We start from the raw sequence: 16,959 nt of genomic DNA, 5'->3' as shown, positions 1-16,959 counted from the left end.
TGTGTCTCGGCTGAGGTGTCTTGGCTAAAGTGTCTTGGCTTATGTGTCTCGGCTAAGGTGTCTTGGCTAAGGTGTCTTGGCTAAGGTGTCTTGGCTAAGGTGTCTTGGCTAAGGTGTCTTGGCTAAGGTGTCTTGGCTAAGGTGTCTTGGCTAAGGTGTCTTGGCTAAGGTGTCTTGGCTAAGGTGTCTTGGCTAATGTGTCTCGGCTAAGGTGTCTTGGCTAATGTGTCTTGGCTAAGGTGTCTTGGCTAATGTGTCTCGGCTAAAGTGTCTTGGCTAAGGTGTCTTGGCTAAGGTGTCTTGGCTAAGGTGTCTTGGCTAAGGTGTCTTGGCTAATGTGTCTCGGCTAATGTGTCTCGGCTAAGGTGTCTTGGCTAATGTGTCTTGGCTAAGATGTCTTGGCTAATGTGTCTCGGCTAAAGTGTCTTGGCTAAGGTGTCTTGGCTAAGGTGTCTTGGCTAATGTGTCTTGGCTAATGTGTCTTGGCTAATGTGTCTTGGCTAAGGTGTCTTGGCTAAGGTGTCTTGGCTAATGTGTCTTGGCTAATGTGTCTTGGCTAATGTGTCTTGGCTAATGTGTCTTGGCTAAGGTGTCTTGGCTAAGGTGTCTTGGCTAAGGTGTCTTGGCTAATGTGTCTCGGCTTATGTGTCTCGGCTAATGTGTCTTGGCTAATGTGTCTTGGCTAATGTGTCTTGGCTAAGGTGTCTTGGCTAAGGTGTCTTGGCTAAGGTGTCTCGGCTAATGTGTTTTGGCTAAGGTGTCTTTGCTAAGGTGTCTTGGCTAATGTGTCTTGGCTAATGTGTCTTGGCTAAGGTGTCTTGGCTAAGGTGTCTTGGCTAATGTGTCTTGGCTAAGGTGTCTTGGCTAATGTGTCTCGGCTAAAGTGTCTTGGCTAAGGTGTCTTGGCTAAGGTGTCTTGGCTAAGGTGTCTTGGCTAAGGTGTCTTGGCTAAGGTGTCTTGGCTAATGTGTCTCGGCTAATGTGTCTTGGCTAAGGTGTCTTGGCTAAGGTGTCTTGGCTAATGTGTCTCGGCTAATGTGTCTTGGCTAAGGTGTCTTGGCTAAGGTGTCTTGGCTAATGTGTCTTGGCTAAGGTGTCTTGGCTAATGTGTCTCGGCTAATGTGTCTTGGCAAAGGTGTCTTGGCTAATGTGTCTCGGCTAATGTGTCTTGGCTAAGGTGTCTTGGCTAAGGTGTCTTGGCTAATGTGTCTTGGCTAATGTGTCTTGGCTAATGTGTCTTGGCTAATGTGTCTTGGCTTAGGTGTCTTGGCTAATGTGTCTCGGCTAAAGTGTCTTGGCTAAGGTGTCTTGGCTAAGGTGTCTTGGCTAAGGTGTCTTGGCCAAGGTGTCTTGGCTAATGTGTCTCGGCTGAGGTGTCTTGGCTAAAGTGTCTTGGCTTATGTGTCTCGGCTAAGGTGTCTTGGCTAAGGTGTCTTGGCTAAGGTGTCTTGGCTAAGGTGTCTTGGCTAAGGTGTCTTGGCTAAGGTGTCTTGGCTAAGGTGTCTTGGCTAATGTGTCTCGGCTAAGGTGTCTTGGCTAATGTGTCTCGGCTAATGTGTCTCGGCTAAGGTGTCTTGGCTAATGTGTCTTGGCTAAGGTGTCTTGGCTAATGTGTCTCGGCTAAAGTGTCTTGGCTAAGGTGTCTTGGCTAAAGTGTCTTGGCTAAGGTGTCTTGGCTAAGGTGTCTTGGCTAATGTGTCTTGGCTAATGTGTCTTGGCTAATGTGTCTTGGCTAATGTGTCTTGGCATAGGTGTCTTGGCTAATGTGTCTCGGCTCAAGTGTCTTGGCTAAGGTGTCTTGGCTAAGGTGTCTTGGCTAAGGTGTCTTGGCTAAGGTGTCTTGGCTAATGTGTCTCGGCTGAGGTGTCTTGGCTAAAGTGTCTTGGCTTATGTGTCTCGGCTAAGGTGTCTTGGCTAAGGTGTCTTGGCTAAGGTGTCTTGGCTAAGGTGTCTTGGCTAAGGTGTCTTGGCTAAGGTGTCTTGGCTAAGGTGTCTTGGCTAAGGTGTCTTGGCTAAGGTGTCTTGGCTAAGGTGTCTTGGCTAAGGTGTCTTGGCTAATGTGTCTCGGCTAAGGTGTCTTGGCTAATGTGTCTTGGCTAAGGTGTCTTGGCTAATGTGTCTCGGCTAAAGTGTCTTGGCTAAGGTGTCTTGGCTAAGGTGTCTTGGCTAATGTGTCTTGGCTAAGGTGTCTTGGCTAATGTGTCTCGGCTAATGTGTCTCGGCTAAGGTGTCTTGGCTAATGTGTCTTGGCTAAGGTGTCTTGGCTAATGTGTCTCGGCTAAAGTGTCTTGGCTAAGGTGTCTTGGCTAAGGTGTCTTGGCTAATGTGTCTTGGCTAAGGTGTCTTGGCTAATGTGTCTCGGCTAATGTGTCTTGGCAAAGGTGTCTTGGCTTTTGTGTCTCGGCTAATGTGTCTTGGCTAAGGTGTCTTGGCTAAGGTGTCTTGGCTAAGGTGTCTTGGCTAATGTGTCTTGGCTAATGTGTCTTGGCTAATGTGTCTTGGCTTAGGTGTCTTGGCTAATGTGTCTCGGCTAAAGTGTCTTGGCTAAGGTGTCTTGGCAAAGGTGTCTTGGCTAAGGTGTCTTGGCTAAGGTGTCTTGGCTAATGTGTCTCGGCTGAGGTGTCTTGGCTAAAGTGTCTTGGCTTATGTGTCTCGGCTAAGGTGTCTTGGCTAAGGTGTCTTGGCTAAGGTGTCTTGGCTAAGGTGTCTTGGCTAAGGTGTCTTGGCTAAGGTGTCTTGGCTAAGGTGTCTTGGCTAAGGTGTCTTGGCTAATGTGTCTCGGCTAAGGTGTCTTGGCTAATGTGTCTTGGCTACGGTGTCTTGGCGAAGGTGTCTTGGCTAAGGTGTCTTGGCTAAGGTGTCTTGGCTATGGTGTCTTGGCTAATGTGTCTCGGCTAAGGTGTCTTGGCTAATGTGTCTTGGCTAAGGTGTCTTGGCTAATGTGTCTTGGCTAAGGTGTCTTGGCTAATGTGTCTCGGCTAAAGTGTCTTGGCTAAGGTGTCTTGGCTAAGGTGTCTTGGCTAAGGTGTCTTGGCTAATGTGTCTTGGCTAATGTGTCTTGGCTAAGGTGTCTTGGCTAATGTGTCTATGCTAAAGTGTCTTGGCTAAGGTGTCTTGGCTAAGATGTCTTGGCTAAGGTGTCTTGGCTAAGGTGTCTTGGCTAATGTGTCTCGGCTAAAGTGTCTTGGCTAAAGTGTCTTGGCTTATGTGTCTCGGCTAAGGTGTCTTGGCTATGGTGTCTTGGCTAAGGTGTCTTGGCTAAGGTGTCTTGGCTAATGTGTCTCGGCTAATGTGTCTTGGCTAATGTGTCTTCGCTAAGGTGTCTCGGCTAATGTGTCTTGGCTAAGGTGTCTTGGCTAATGTGTCTTGGTTAATGTGTCTTGGCTAAGGTGTCTTGGCTAAGGTGTCTTGGCTAATGTGTCTTGGCTAATGTGTCTTGGCTAAGGTGTCTTGGCTAAGGTGTCTTGGCTAATGTGTCTTGGCTAAAGTGTCTTGGCTTAGGTGTCTTGGCTAATGTGTCTCGGCTAAGGTGTCTTGGCTAAGGTGTCTTGGCTAATGTGTCTTGGCTAAGGTGTTTAGGCTAATGTGTCTTGGCTAATGTGTCTTGGCTAAGGTGTCTTGGCTAATGTGTCTTGGCTAAGGTGTCTTGGCTAAAGTGTCTTGGCTAAGGTGTCTTGGCTAAGGTGTCTTGGCTAAGGTGTCTTGGCTAAGGTGTCTTGGCTAATGTGTCTCGGCTTAGGTGTCTTGGCTAATGTGTCTTGGCTAAAGTGTCTTGGCTAAGGTGTCTTGGCTAAGGTGTCTTGGCTAGGGTGTCTTGGCTAATGTGTCTTGGCTAAGGTGTCTTGGCTAATGTGTCTCGGCTAAAGTGTCTTGGCTAAGGTGTCTTGGCTAAGGTGTCTTGGCTAAGGTGTCTTGGCTAAGGTGTCTTGGCTAAGGTGTCTTGGCTAAGGTGTCTTGGCTAATGTGTCTCGGCTAAAGTGTCTTGGCTAATGTGTCTTGGCTAAGGTGTCTTGGCTAATGTGTCTCGGCTAAGGTGTCTTGGCTAAGGTGTCTTGGCTAAGGTGTCTTGGCTAAGGTGTCTTGGCTAATGTGTCTTGGCTAAGGTGTCTTGGCTAATGTGTCTATGCTAAAGTGTCTTGGCTAAGGTGTCTTGGCTAAGGTGTCTTGGCTAAGGTGTCTTGGCTAATGTGTCTTGGCTAATGTGTCTTGGCTAAGGTGTCTTGGCTAATGTGTCTATGCTAAAGTGTCTTGGCTAAGGTGTCTTGGCTAAGGTGTCTTGGCTAAGGTGTCTTGGCTAATGTGTCTCGGCTAAAGTGTCTTGGCTAAAGTGTCTTGGCTTATGTGTCTCGGCTAAGGTGTCTTGGCTATGGTGTCTTGGCTAAGGTGTCTTGGCTAAGGTGTCTTGGCTAATGTGTCTCGGCTAATGTGTCTTGGCTAATGTGTCTTCGCTAAGGTGTCTCGGCTAATGTGTCTTGGCTAAGGTGTCTTGGCTAATGTGTCTTGGTTAATGTGTCTTGGCTAAGGTGTCTTGGCTAAGGTGTCTTGGCTAAGGTGTCTTGGCTAATGTGTCTTGGCTAAGGTGTCTTGGCTAATGTGTCTTGGCTAATGTGTCTTGGCTAAGGTGTCTTGGCTAAGGTGTCTTGGCTAAGGTGTCTTGGCTAATGTGTCTCGGCTTATGTGTCTCGGCTAATGTGTCTTGGCTAAAGTGTCTATGCTAAAGTGTCTTGGCTAAGGTGTCTTGGCTAAGGTGTCTTGGCTAAGGTGTCTTGGCTAAGGTGTCTTGGCTAAGGTGTCTTGGCTAAGGTGTCTTGGCTAATGTGTCTTGGCTAAGGTGTCTTGGCTAATGTGTCTATGCTAAAGTGTCTTGGCTAAGGTGTCTTGGCTAAGGTGTCTTGGCTAAGGTGTCTTGGCTAATGTGTCTTGGCTAATGTGTCTTGGCTAATGTGTCTTGGCTAAGGTGTCTTGGCTAAGGTGTCTTGGCTAATGTGTGTTGGCTAAGGTGTCTTGGCTAATGTGTCTATGCTAAAGTGTCTGGGCTAAGGTGTCTTGGCTAAGGTGTCTTGGCTAAGGTGTCTTGGCTAAGGTGTCTTGGCTAATGTGTCTCGGCTAAAGTGTCTTGGCTAAAGTGTCTTGGCTTATGTGTCTCGGCTAAGGTGTCTTGGCTAAGGTGTCTTGGCTAAGGTGTCTTGGCTAAGGTGTCTTGGCTAATGTGTCTCGGCTAATGTGTCTTGGCTAATGTGTCTCGGCTAATGTGTCTTGGCTACGGTGTCTTGGCTAAGGTGTCTTGGCTAAGTTGTCTTGGCTAAGGTGTCTTGGCTAAGGTGTCTTGGCTAAGGTGTCTTGGCTAATGTGTCTTGGCTAAGGTGTCTTGGCTAATGTGTCTATGCTAAAGTGTCTTGGCTAAGGTGTCTTGGCTAAGGTGTCTTGGCTAAGGTGTCTTGGCTAAGGTGTCTTGGCTAATGTGTCTCGGCTGAGGTGTCTTGGCTAAAGTGTCTTGGCTTATGTGTCTCGGCTAAGGTGTCTTGGCTAAGGTGTCTTGGCTAAGGTGTCTTGGCTAAGGTGTCTTGGCTAAGGTGTCTTGGCTAAGGTGTCTTGGCTAAGGTGTCTTGGCTAAGGTGTCTTGGCTAAGGTGTCTTGGCTAAGGTGTCTTGGCTAAGGTGTCTTGGCTAATGTGTCTCGGCTAAGGTGTCTTGGCTAATGTGTCTTGGCTAAGGTGTCTTGGCTAATGTGTCTCGGCTAAAGTGTCTTGGCTAAGGTGTCTTGGCTAAGGTGTCTTGGCTAATGTGTCTTGGCTAAGGTGTCTTGGCTAATGTGTCTCGGCTAATGTGTCTCGGCTAAGGTGTCTTGGCTAATGTGTCTTGGCTAAGGTGTCTTGGCTAATGTGTCTCGGCTAAAGTGTCTTGGCTAAGGTGTCTTGGCTAAGGTGTCTTGGCTAATGTGTCTTGGCTAAGGTGTCTTGGCTAATGTGTCTCGGCTAATGTGTCTTGGCAAAGGTGTCTTGGCTTTTGTGTCTCGGCTAATGTGTCTTGGCTAAGGTGTCTTGGCTAAGGTGTCTTGGCTAAGGTGTCTTGGCTAATGTGTCTTGGCTAATGTGTCTTGGCTAATGTGTCTTGGCTTAGGTGTCTTGGCTAATGTGTCTCGGCTAAAGTGTCTTGGCTAAGGTGTCTTGGCAAAGGTGTCTTGGCTAAGGTGTCTTGGCTAAGGTGTCTTGGCTAATGTGTCTCGGCTGAGGTGTCTTGGCTAAAGTGTCTTGGCTTATGTGTCTCGGCTAAGGTGTCTTGGCTAAGGTGTCTTGGCTAAGGTGTCTTGGCTAAGGTGTCTTGGCTAAGGTGTCTTGGCTAAGGTGTCTTGGCTAAGGTGTCTTGGCTAAGGTGTCTTGGCTAATGTGTCTCGGCTAAGGTGTCTTGGCTAATGTGTCTTGGCTACGGTGTCTTGGCGAAGGTGTCTTGGCTAAGGTGTCTTGGCTAAGGTGTCTTGGCTATGGTGTCTTGGCTAATGTGTCTCGGCTAAGGTGTCTTGGCTAATGTGTCTTGGCTAAGGTGTCTTGGCTAATGTGTCTTGGCTAAGGTGTCTTGGCTAATGTGTCTCGGCTAAAGTGTCTTGGCTAAGGTGTCTTGGCTAAGGTGTCTTGGCTAAGGTGTCTTGGCTAATGTGTCTTGGCTAATGTGTCTTGGCTAAGGTGTCTTGGCTAATGTGTCTATGCTAAAGTGTCTTGGCTAAGGTGTCTTGGCTAAGATGTCTTGGCTAAGGTGTCTTGGCTAAGGTGTCTTGGCTAATGTGTCTCGGCTAAAGTGTCTTGGCTAAAGTGTCTTGGCTTATGTGTCTCGGCTAAGGTGTCTTGGCTATGGTGTCTTGGCTAAGGTGTCTTGGCTAAGGTGTCTTGGCTAATGTGTCTCGGCTAATGTGTCTTGGCTAATGTGTCTTCGCTAAGGTGTCTCGGCTAATGTGTCTTGGCTAAGGTGTCTTGGCTAATGTGTCTTGGTTAATGTGTCTTGGCTAAGGTGTCTTGGCTAAGGTGTCTTGGCTAATGTGTCTTGGCTAATGTGTCTTGGCTAAGGTGTCTTGGCTAAGGTGTCTTGGCTAATGTGTCTTGGCTAAAGTGTCTTGGCTTAGGTGTCTTGGCTAATGTGTCTCGGCTAAGGTGTCTTGGCTAAGGTGTCTTGGCTAATGTGTCTTGGCTAAGGTGTTTAGGCTAATGTGTCTTGGCTAATGTGTCTTGGCTAAGGTGTCTTGGCTAATGTGTCTTGGCTAAGGTGTCTTGGCTAAAGTGTCTTGGCTAAGGTGTCTTGGCTAAGGTGTCTTGGCTAAGGTGTCTTGGCTAAGGTGTCTTGGCTAATGTGTCTCGGCTTAGGTGTCTTGGCTAATGTGTCTTGGCTAAAGTGTCTTGGCTAAGGTGTCTTGGCTAAGGTGTCTTGGCTAGGGTGTCTTGGCTAATGTGTCTTGGCTAAGGTGTCTTGGCTAATGTGTCTCGGCTAAAGTGTCTTGGCTAAGGTGTCTTGGCTAAGGTGTCTTGGCTAAGGTGTCTTGGCTAAGGTGTCTTGGCTAAGGTGTCTTGGCTAAGGTGTCTTGGCTAATGTGTCTCGGCTAAGGTGTCTTGGCTAATGTGTCTTGGCTAAGGTGTCTTGGCTAATGTGTCTCGGCTAAGGTGTCTTGGCTAAGGTGTCTTGGCTAAGGTGTCTTGGCTAAGGTGTCTTGGCTAATGTGTCTTGGCTAAGGTGTCTTGGCTAATGTGTCTATGCTAAAGTGTCTTGGCTAAGGTGTCTTGGCTAAGGTGTCTTGGCTAAGGTGTCTTGGCTAATGTGTCTTGGCTAATGTGTCTTGGCTAAGGTGTCTTGGCTAATGTGTCTATGCTAAAGTGTCTTGGCTAAGGTGTCTTGGCTAAGGTGTCTTGGCTAAGGTGTCTTGGCTAATGTGTCTCGGCTAAAGTGTCTTGGCTAAAGTGTCTTGGCTTATGTGTCTCGGCTAAGGTGTCTTGGCTATGGTGTCTTGGCTAAGGTGTCTTGGCTAAGGTGTCTTGGCTAATGTGTCTCGGCTAATGTGTCTTGGCTAATGTGTCTTCGCTAAGGTGTCTCGGCTAATGTGTCTTGGCTAAGGTGTCTTGGCTAATGTGTCTTGGTTAATGTGTCTTGGCTAAGGTGTCTTGGCTAAGGTGTCTTGGCTAAGGTGTCTTGGCTAATGTGTCTTGGCTAAGGTGTCTTGGCTAATGTGTCTTGGCTAATGTGTCTTGGCTAAGGTGTCTTGGCTAAGGTGTCTTGGCTAAGGTGTCTTGGCTAATGTGTCTCGGCTTATGTGTCTCGGCTAATGTGTCTTGGCTAAAGTGTCTATGCTAAAGTGTCTTGGCTAAGGTGTCTTGGCTAAGGTGTCTTGGCTAAGGTGTCTTGGCTAAGGTGTCTTGGCTAAGGTGTCTTGGCTAAGGTGTCTTGGCTAATGTGTCTTGGCTAAGGTGTCTTGGCTAATGTGTCTATGCTAAAGTGTCTTGGCTAAGGTGTCTTGGCTAAGGTGTCTTGGCTAAGGTGTCTTGGCTAAGGTGTCTTGGCTAAGGTGTCTTGGCTAATGTGTGTTGGCTAAGGTGTCTTGGCTAATGTGTCTATGCTAAAGTGTCTGGGCTAAGGTGTCTTGGCTAAGGTGTCTTGGCTAAGGTGTCTTGGCTAAGGTGTCTTGGCTAATGTGTCTCGGCTAAAGTGTCTTGGCTAAAGTGTCTTGGCTTATGTGTCTCGGCTAAGGTGTCTTGGCTAAGGTGTCTTGGCTAAGGTGTCTTGGCTAAGGTGTCTTGGCTAATGTGTCTCGGCTAATGTGTCTTGGCTAATGTGTCTCGGCTAATGTGTCTTGGCTACGGTGTCTTGGCTAAGGTGTCTTGGCTAAGTTGTCTTGGCTAAGGTGTCTTGGCTAAGGTGTCTTGGCTAAGGTGTCTTGGCTAATGTGTCTTGGCTAAGGTGTCTTGGCTAATGTGTCTATGCTAAAGTGTCTTGGCTAAGGTGTCTTGGCTAAGGTGTCTTGGCTAAGGTGTCTTGGCTAAGGTGTCTTGGCTAATGTGTCTTGGCTGAGATGTCTTGGCTAAAGTGTCTCGGCTTATGTGTCTCGGCTAAGGTGTCTTGGCTAATGTGTCTTGGCTAAGGTGTCTTGGCTAATGTGTCTTGGCTAAGGTGTCTTGGCTAAGGTGTCTTGGCTAAGGTGTCTTGGCTAAGGTGTCTTGGCTAAGGTGTCTTGGCTAATGTGTCTCGGCTAAGGTGTCTTGGCTAAGGTGTCTTGGCTAAGGTGTCTTGGCTAAGGTGTCTTGGCTAAGGTGTCTTGGCTAAGGTGTCTTGGCTAAGGTGTCTTGACAAATGTGTCTCGGCTGAGGTGTCTTGGCTAAAGTGTCTTGGCTTATGTGTCTCGGCTAAGGTGTCTTGGCTAATGTGTCTTGGCTAAGGTGTCTTGGCTAAGGTGTCTTGGCTAAGGTGTCTTGGCTAAGGTGTCTTGGCTAAGGTGTCTTGGCTAAGGTGTCTTGGCTAATGTGTCTCGGCTAAGGTGTCTTGGCTAAGGTGTCTTGGCTAAGGTGTCTTGGCTAAGGTGTCTTGGCTAAGGTGTCTTGGCAAATGTGTCTCGGCTGAGGTGTCTTGGCTAAAGTGTCTTGGCTTATGTGTCTCGGCTAAGGTGTCTTGGCTAATGTGTCTTGGCTAAGGTGTCTTGGCTAAGGTGTCTTGGCTAAGGTGTCTTGGCTAAGGTGTCTTGGCTAAGGTGTCTTGGCTAAGGTGTCTTGGCTAAGGTGTCTTGGCTAATGTGTCTCGGCTAAGGTGTCTTGGCTAAGGTGTCTTGGCTAATGCGTCTCGGCTAAGGTGTCTTGGCTAAGGTGTCTTGGCTAAGGTGTCTTGGCTAAGGTGTCTTGGCTAAGGTGTCTTGGCTAAGGTGTCTTGGCTAATGTGTCTCGGCTAAGGTGTCTTGGCTAATGTGTCTTGGCTAAGGTGTCTTGGCTAAGGTGTCTTGGCTAAGGTGTCTTGGCTAAGGTGTCTTGGCTAAGGTGTCTTGGCTAATGTGTCTCGGCTAAAGTGTCTTGGCTTAAGTGTCTTGGCTAATGTGTCTTGGCTAAGGTGTCTTGGCTAAGGTGTCTCGGCTAAGGTGTCTTGGCTAAGGTGTCTTGGCTAAGGTGTCTTGGCTAATGTGTCTCGGCTAAGGTGTCTTGGCTAAGGTGTCTTGGCTAAGGTGTCTTGGCTAAAGTGTCTTGGCTAATGCGTCTCGGCTAAGGTGTCTTGGCTAAGGTGTCTTGGCTAAGGTGTCTTGGCTAAGGTGTCTTGGCTAAGGTGTCTTGGCTAAGGTGTCTTGGCTAAAGTGTCTTGGCTAATGTGTCTTGGCTAAGGTGTCTTGGCTAATGTGTCTATGCTAAAGTGTCTTGGCTAAGGTGTCTTGGCTAAGGTGTCTTGGCTAAGGTGTCTTGGCTAAGGTGTCTTGGCTAATGTGTCTCGGCTAAAGTGTCTTGGCTTAAGTGTCTTGGCTAATGTGTCTTGGCTAAGGTGTCTTGGCTAAGGTGTCTCGGCTAAGGTGTCTTGGCTAAGGTGTCTTGGCTAAGGTGTCTTGGCTAATGTGTCTCGGCTAAGGTGTCTTGGCTAAGGTGTCTTGGCTAAGGTGTCTTGGCTAAAGTGTCTTGGCTAATGTGTCTTGGCTAAGGTGTCTTGGCTAATGTGTCTATGCTAAGGTGTCTTGGCTAAGGTGTCTTGGCTAAGGTGTCTTGGCTAAGGTGTCTTGGCTATGGTGTCTTGGCTAATGTGTCTCGGCTAAGGTGTCTTGGCTAAGGTGTCTTGGCTAATGCGTCTCGGCTAAGGTGTCTTGGCTAAGGTGTCTTGGCTAAGGTGTCTTGGCTAAGGTGTCTTGGCTAAGGTGTCTTGGCTAAGGTGTCTTGGCTAATGTGTCTCGGCTAAGGTGTCTTGGCTAATGTGTCTTGGCTAAGGTGTCTTGGCTAAGGTGTCTTGGCTAAGGTGTCTTGGCTAATGTGTCTCGGCTAAGGTGTCTTGGCTAATGTGTCTTGGCTAAGGTGTCTTGGCTAATGTGTCTCGGCTAAGGTGTCTTGGCTAAGGTGTCTTGGCTAAGGTGTCTTGGCTAATGTGTCTCGGCTAAGGTGTCTTGGCTAAGGTGTCTATGCTAAAGTGTCTTGGCTAAGGTGTCTTGGCTAAGGTGTCTTGGCTAAGGTGTCTCGGCTAAGGTGTCTTGGCTAATGTGTCTCGGCTAAAGTGTCTTGGCTAAAGTGTTTTGGCTTATGTGTCTCGGCTAAGGTGTCTTGGCTAAGGTGTCTTGGCAAATGTGTCTCGGCTGAGGTGTCTTGGCTAAAGTGTCTTGGCAAATGTGTCTCGGCTGAGGTGTCTTGGCTAAAGTGTCTTGGCTTATGTGTCTCGGCTAAGGTGTCTTGGCTAATGTGTCTTGGCTAAGGTGTCTTGGCTAAGGTGTCTTGGCTAAGGTGTCTTGGCAAATGTGTCTCGGCTGAGGTGTGTTGGCTGAAGTGTCTTGGCTTATGTGTCTCGGCTAAGGTGTCTTGGCTAAGGTGTCTTGGCTAAGGTGTCTTGGCTAAGGTGTCTTGGCTAAGGTGTCTTGGCTAATGTGTCTCGGCTAAGGTGTCTTGGCTAATGTGTCTTGGCTAAGGTGTCTTGGCTAAGGTGTCTCGGCTAAGGTGTCTTGGCTAAGGTGTCTTGGCTAAGGTGTCTTTGCTAAGGTGTCTTGGCTAATGTGTCTTGGCTAAGGTGTCTTGGCTAATGTGTCTATGCTAAAGTGTCTTGGCTAAGGTGTCTTGGCTAAGGTGTCTTGGCTAAGGTGTCTTGGCTAAGGTGTCTTGGCTAATGTGTCTTGGCTAAAGTGTCTTGGCTTATGTGTCTCGGCTAAAGTGTCTTGGCTTATGTGTCTCGGCTAAGGTATCTTGGCTAATGTGTCTTGGCTAAGGTGTCTTGGCTAAGGTGTCTTGGCTAAGGTGTCTTATCTAAAGGTGTCTTGGCTAATGTGTCTTGGCTAAGGTGTCTTGGCTAAGGTGTCTTGGCTAATGTGTCTTGGCTAAAGTGTCTTGGCTTATGTGTCTCGGCTAAGGTGTCTTGGCTAATGTGTCTTGGCTAAGGTGTCTTGGCTAAGGTGTCTTGGCTAAGGTGTCTTGGCTAAGGTGTCTTGGCTAATGTGTCTTGGCTAAGGTGTCTTGGCTAAGGTGTCTTGGCTAAGGTGTCTTGGCTAAGGTGTCTTGGCTAAGGTGTCTTGGCTAAGGTGTCTTGGCTAAGGTGTCTCGGCTAAGGTGTCTTGGCTTAGGTGTCTTGGCTAATGTGTCTTGGCTAAGGTGTCTTGGCTAATGTGTCTTGGCTAAGGTGTCTTGGCTTAGGTGTCTTGGCTAATGTGTCTTGGCTAAGGTGTCTTGGCTAATGTGTCTTGGCTAAGGTGTCTTGGCTAAGGTGTCTTGGCTAAGGTGTCTTGGCTAAGGTGTCTTGGCTAATGTGTCTCGGCTAAAGTGTCTTGGCTAAAGTGTCTTGGCTTATGTGTCTCGGCTAATGTGTCTATGCTAAAGTGTCTTGGCTAAGGTGTCTTGGCTAAGGTGTCTTGGCTAAGGTGTCTTGGCTAAGGTGTCTTGGCTAATGTGTCTTGGCTAAAGTGTCTTGGCTTATGTGTCTCGGCTAAAGTGTCTTGGCTTATGTGTCTCGGCTAAGGTGTCTTGGCTAATGTGTCTTGGCTAAGGTGTCTTGGCTAAGGTGTCTTGGCTAAGGTGTCTTGGCTAAGGTGTCTTGGCTAATGTGTCTTGGCTAAGGTGTCTTGGCTAATGTGTCTATGCTAAAGTGTCTTGGCTAAGGTGTCTTGGCTAAGGTGTCTTGGCTAAGGTGTCTTGGCTAAGGTGTCTTGGCTAATGTGTCTCGGCTAAAGTGTCTTGGCTAAAGTGTCTTGGCTTATGTGTCTCGGCTAAGGTGTCTTGGCTAAGGTGTCTTGGCTAAGGTGTCTTGGCTAAGGTGTCTTGGCTAAGGTGTCTTGGCTAAGGTGTCTTGGCTAAGGTGTCTTGGCTAATGTGTCTTGGCTAAAGTGTCTTGGCTTATGTGTCTCGGCTAAGGTGTCTTGGCTAAGGTGTCTTGGCTAAGGTGTCTTGGCTAATGTGTCTTGGCTAAAGTGTCTTGGCTTATGTGTCTCGGCTAAGGTATCTTGGCTAATGTGTCTTGGCTAAGGTGTCTTGGCTAAGGTGTCTTGGCTAAGGTGTCTTGGCTAATGTGTCTTGGCTAATGTGTCTTGGCTAAGGTGTCTTGGCTAAGGTGTCTTGGCTAAGGTGTCTTGGCTAAGGTGTCTTGGCTAAGGTGTCTTGGCTAAGGTGTCTTGGCTAATGTGTCTTGGCTAAGGTGTCTTGGCTAAGGTGTCTTGGCTAAGGTGTCTTGGCTAAGGTGTCTTGGCTAATGTGTCTCGGCTAATGTGTCTTGGCTAATGTGTCTCGGCTAATGTGTCTTGGCTACGGTGTCTTGGCTAAGGTGTCTTGGCTAAGGTGTCTTGGCTAAGGTGTCTTGGCTAATGTGTCTTGGCTAAGGTGTCTTGGCTAAGGTGTCTTGGCTAATGTGTCTATGCTAAAGTGTCTTGGCTTATGTGTCTCGGCTAAGGTGTCTTGGCTAATGTGTCTTGGCTGAGGTGTGTTGGCTAAGGTGTCTTGGCTAAGGTGTCTTGGCTAAGGTGTCTTGGCTAATGTGTCTTGGCTAAGGTGTCTTGGCTAAGGTGTCTTGGCTAAGGTGTCTTGGCTAAGGTGTCTTGGCTAATGTGTCTTGGCTAAGGTGTCTTGGCTAATGTGTCTATGCTAAAGTGTCTTGGCTAAGGTGTCTTGGCTAAGGTGTCTTGGCTAAGGTGTCTTGGCTAATGTGTCTCGGCTAATGTGTCTTGGCTAATGTGTCTCGGCTAATGTGTCTTGGCTACGGTTTCTTGGCTAAGGTGTCTTGGCTAAGGTGTCTTGACTAAGGTGTCTTGGCTAAGGTGTCTTGGCTAAGGTGTCTTGGCTAAGGTGTCTTGGCTAAGGTGTCTTGGCTAAGGTGTCTTGGCTAATGTGTCTTGGCTAAGGTGTCTTGGCTAAGGTGTCTTGGCTAAGGTGTCTTGGCTAATGTGTCTTGGCTAAGGTGTCTTGGCTAATGTGTCTATGCTAAAGTGTCTTGGCTAAGGTGTCTTGGCTAAGGTGTCTTGGCTAAGGTGTCTTGGCTAAGGTGTCTTGGCTAAGGTGTCTTGGCTAATGTGTCTCGGCTAATGTGTCTTGGCTAATGTGTCTCGGCTAATGTGTCTTGGCTACGGTGTCTTGGCTAAGGTGTCTTGGCTAAGGTGTCTTGGCTAAGGTGTCTTGGCTAAGGTGTCTTGGCTAAGGTGTCTTGGCTAAGGTGTCTTGGCTAAGGTGTCTTGGCTAATGTGTCTTGGCTAAGGTGTCTTGGCTAAGGTGTCTTGGCTAAGGTGTCTTGGCTAATGTGTCTTGGCTAAGGTGTCTTGGCTAATGTGTCTTGGCTAAGGTGTCTTGGCTAAAGTGTCTTGGCTTATGTGTCTCGGCTAATGTGTCTATGCTAAAGTGTCTTGGCTAAGGTGTCTTGGCTAAGGTGTCTTGGCTAAGGTGTCTTGGCTAATGTGTCTTGGCTAAAGTGTCTTGGCTTATGTGTCTCGGCTAAGGTGTCTTGGCTAAGGTGTCTTGGCTAAGGTGTCTTGGCTAAAGTGTCTTGGCTTATGTGTCTCGGCTAAGGTGTCTTGGCTAATGTGTCTTGGCTAAGGTGTCTTGGCTAAGGTGTCTTGGCTAAGGTGTCTTGGCTAATGTGTCTTGGCTAAGGTGTCTTGGCTAATGTGTCTATGCTAAAGTGTCTTGGCTAAGGTGTCTTGGCTAAGGTGTCTTGGCTAAGGTGTCTTGGCTAAGGTGTCTTGGCTAATGTGTCTCGGCTAAAGTGTCTTGGCTAAAGTGTTTTGGCTTATGTGTCTCGGCTAATGTGTCTATGCTAAAGTGTCTTGGCTAAGGTGTCTTGGCTAATGTGTCTTGGCTAAGGTGTCTTGGCTAAGGTGTCTTGGCTAAGGTGTCTTGGCAAATGTGTCTCGGCTGAGGTGTCTTGGCTAAAGTGTCTTGGCTAATGTGTCTTGGCTAATGTGTCTTGGCTAATGTGTCTTGGCTAAGGTGTCTTGGCTAAGGTGTCTTGGCTAAGGTGTCTTGGCTAAGGTGTCTTGGCTAAGGTGTCTTGGCTAAAGTGTCTTGGCTTATGTGTCTCGGCTAAGGTGTCTTGGCTAATGTGTCTTGGCTAAGGTGTCTTGGCTAAGGTGTCTTGGCTAAGGTGTCTTGGCTAAGGTGTCTTGGCTAAGGTGTCTTGGCTAAGGTGTCTTGGCTAAGGTGTCTTGGCTAATGTGTCTTGGCTAAGGTGTCTTGGCTAATGTGTCTCGGCTAAGGTGTCTTGGCTAAGGTGTCTTGGCTAATGTGTCTTGGTTAAAGTGTCTTGGCTAATGTGTCTCGGCTAAGGTGTCTTGGCTAAGGTGTCTTGGCTAATGTGTCTTGGCTAAAGTGTCTTGGCTAAGGTGTCTTGGCTAATGTGTCTCGGCTAAAGTGTCTTGGCTAAGGTGTCTTGGGTAAGGTGTCTTGGCTAAGGTGTCTTGGCTAAGGTGTCTTGGCTAATGTGTCTCGGCTAAGGTGTCTTGGCTAAAGTGTCTTGGCTAATGTGTCTCGGCTAAGGTGTCTTGGCTAATGTGTCTTGGCTAAGGTGTCTTGGCTAAGGTGTCTTGGCTAAGGTGTCTTGGCTAAGGTGTCTTGGCTAAGGTGTCTTGGCTAATGTGTCTTGGCTAAGGTGTCTTGGCTAATGTGTCTCGGCTAAGGTGTCTTGGCTAAGGTGTCTCGGCTAAGGTGTCTCGGCTTAGGTGTCTTGGCTAATGTGTCTTGGCTAAGGTGTCTTGGCTAATGTGTCTTGGCTAAGGTGTCTTGGCTAAGGTGTCTTGGCTAATGTGTCTTGGCTAAGGTGTCTTGGCTAAGGTGTCTTGGCTAAGGTGTCTTGGCTAAGGTGTCTTGGCTAAGGTGTCTTGGCTAAGGTGTCTTGGCTAAGGTGTCTTGGCTAAGGTGTCTTGGCTAATGTGTCTCGGCTAAGGTGTCTTGGCTAAAGTGTCTTGGCTTATGTGTCTTGGCTAAGGTGTCTTGGCTAATGTGTCTTGGCTAAGGTGTCTTGGCTAAGGTGTCTTGGCTAAGGTGTCTTGGCAAATGTGTCTTGGCTAATGTGTCTCGGCTGAGGTGTCTTGGCTAATGTGTCTTGGCTAAGGTGTCTTGGCTAAGGTGTCTTGGCTAAGGTGTCTTGGCTAATGTGTCTCGGCTAAGGTGCCTTGGCTAATGTGTCTTGGCTAAGGTGTCTTGGCTAATGTGTCTCGGCTAAGATGCTTGGCTAAGGTGTCTTGGCTAAGGTGTCTTGGCTAAGGTGTCTTGGCTTATGTGTCTTGGCTAAGGTGTCTTGGCTAAGGTGTCTTGGCTAAGGTGTCTTGGCTAAGGTGTCTTGGCTAAGGTGTCTTGGCTAATGTGTCTCGGCTAAAGTGTCTTGGCTAAAGTGTCTTGGCTTATGTGTCTCGGCTAATGTGTCTATGCTAAAGTGTCTTGGCTAAGGTGTCTTGGCTAAGGTGTCTTGGCTAAGGTGTCTTGGCTAAGGTGTCTTGGCTAATGTGTCTTGGCTAAAGTGTCTTGGCTTATGTGTCTCGGCTAAAGTGTCTTGGCTTATGTGTCTCGGCTAAGGTGTCTTGGCTAATGTGTCTTGGCTAAGGTGTCTTGGCTAAGGTGTCTTGGCTAAGGTGTCTTGGCTAAGGTGTCTTGGCTAATGTGTCTTGGCTAAGGTGTCTTGGCTAATGTGTCTATGCTAAAGTGTCTTGGCTAAGGTGTCTTGGCTAAGGTGTCTTGGCTAAGGTGTCTTGGCTAAGGTGTCTTGGCTAATGTGTCTCGGCTAAAGTGTCTTGGCTAAAGTGTCTTGGCTTATGTGTCTCGGCAAATGTGTCTATGCTAAAGTGTCTTGGCTAAGGTGT

General features: G+C 48.0%; 1 long non-coding RNA gene across 1 annotated transcript in view; it reads left to right on the top strand.

Moving 5' to 3' along the window:
- The first annotated feature begins 3,238 nt into the window (after positions 1-3,238).
- Positions 3,239-16,959, top strand: part of LOC125774290 (uncharacterized) — a 37,055-nt gene continuing 23,334 nt past the window's right edge. Inside the window, exons 1-2 of the long non-coding RNA XR_007420756.1 lie at positions 3,239-4,103; positions 7,254-7,449. This is a non-coding gene — a long non-coding RNA (uncharacterized LOC125774290). The remainder of the gene's footprint in view (positions 4,104-7,253; positions 7,450-16,959) is intronic.

This window comes from Anopheles funestus, unplaced genomic scaffold (genome assembly GCF_943734845.2).
Source record: "Anopheles funestus unplaced genomic scaffold, idAnoFuneDA-416_04 scaffold_160_ctg1, whole genome shotgun sequence".
NCBI classification, from domain to species: domain Eukaryota; kingdom Metazoa; phylum Arthropoda; class Insecta; order Diptera; family Culicidae; genus Anopheles; species Anopheles funestus.
The sequence above is the reverse complement of the archived record's forward strand: the minus strand, read 5'-3'. Positions and strand labels throughout refer to the sequence as shown.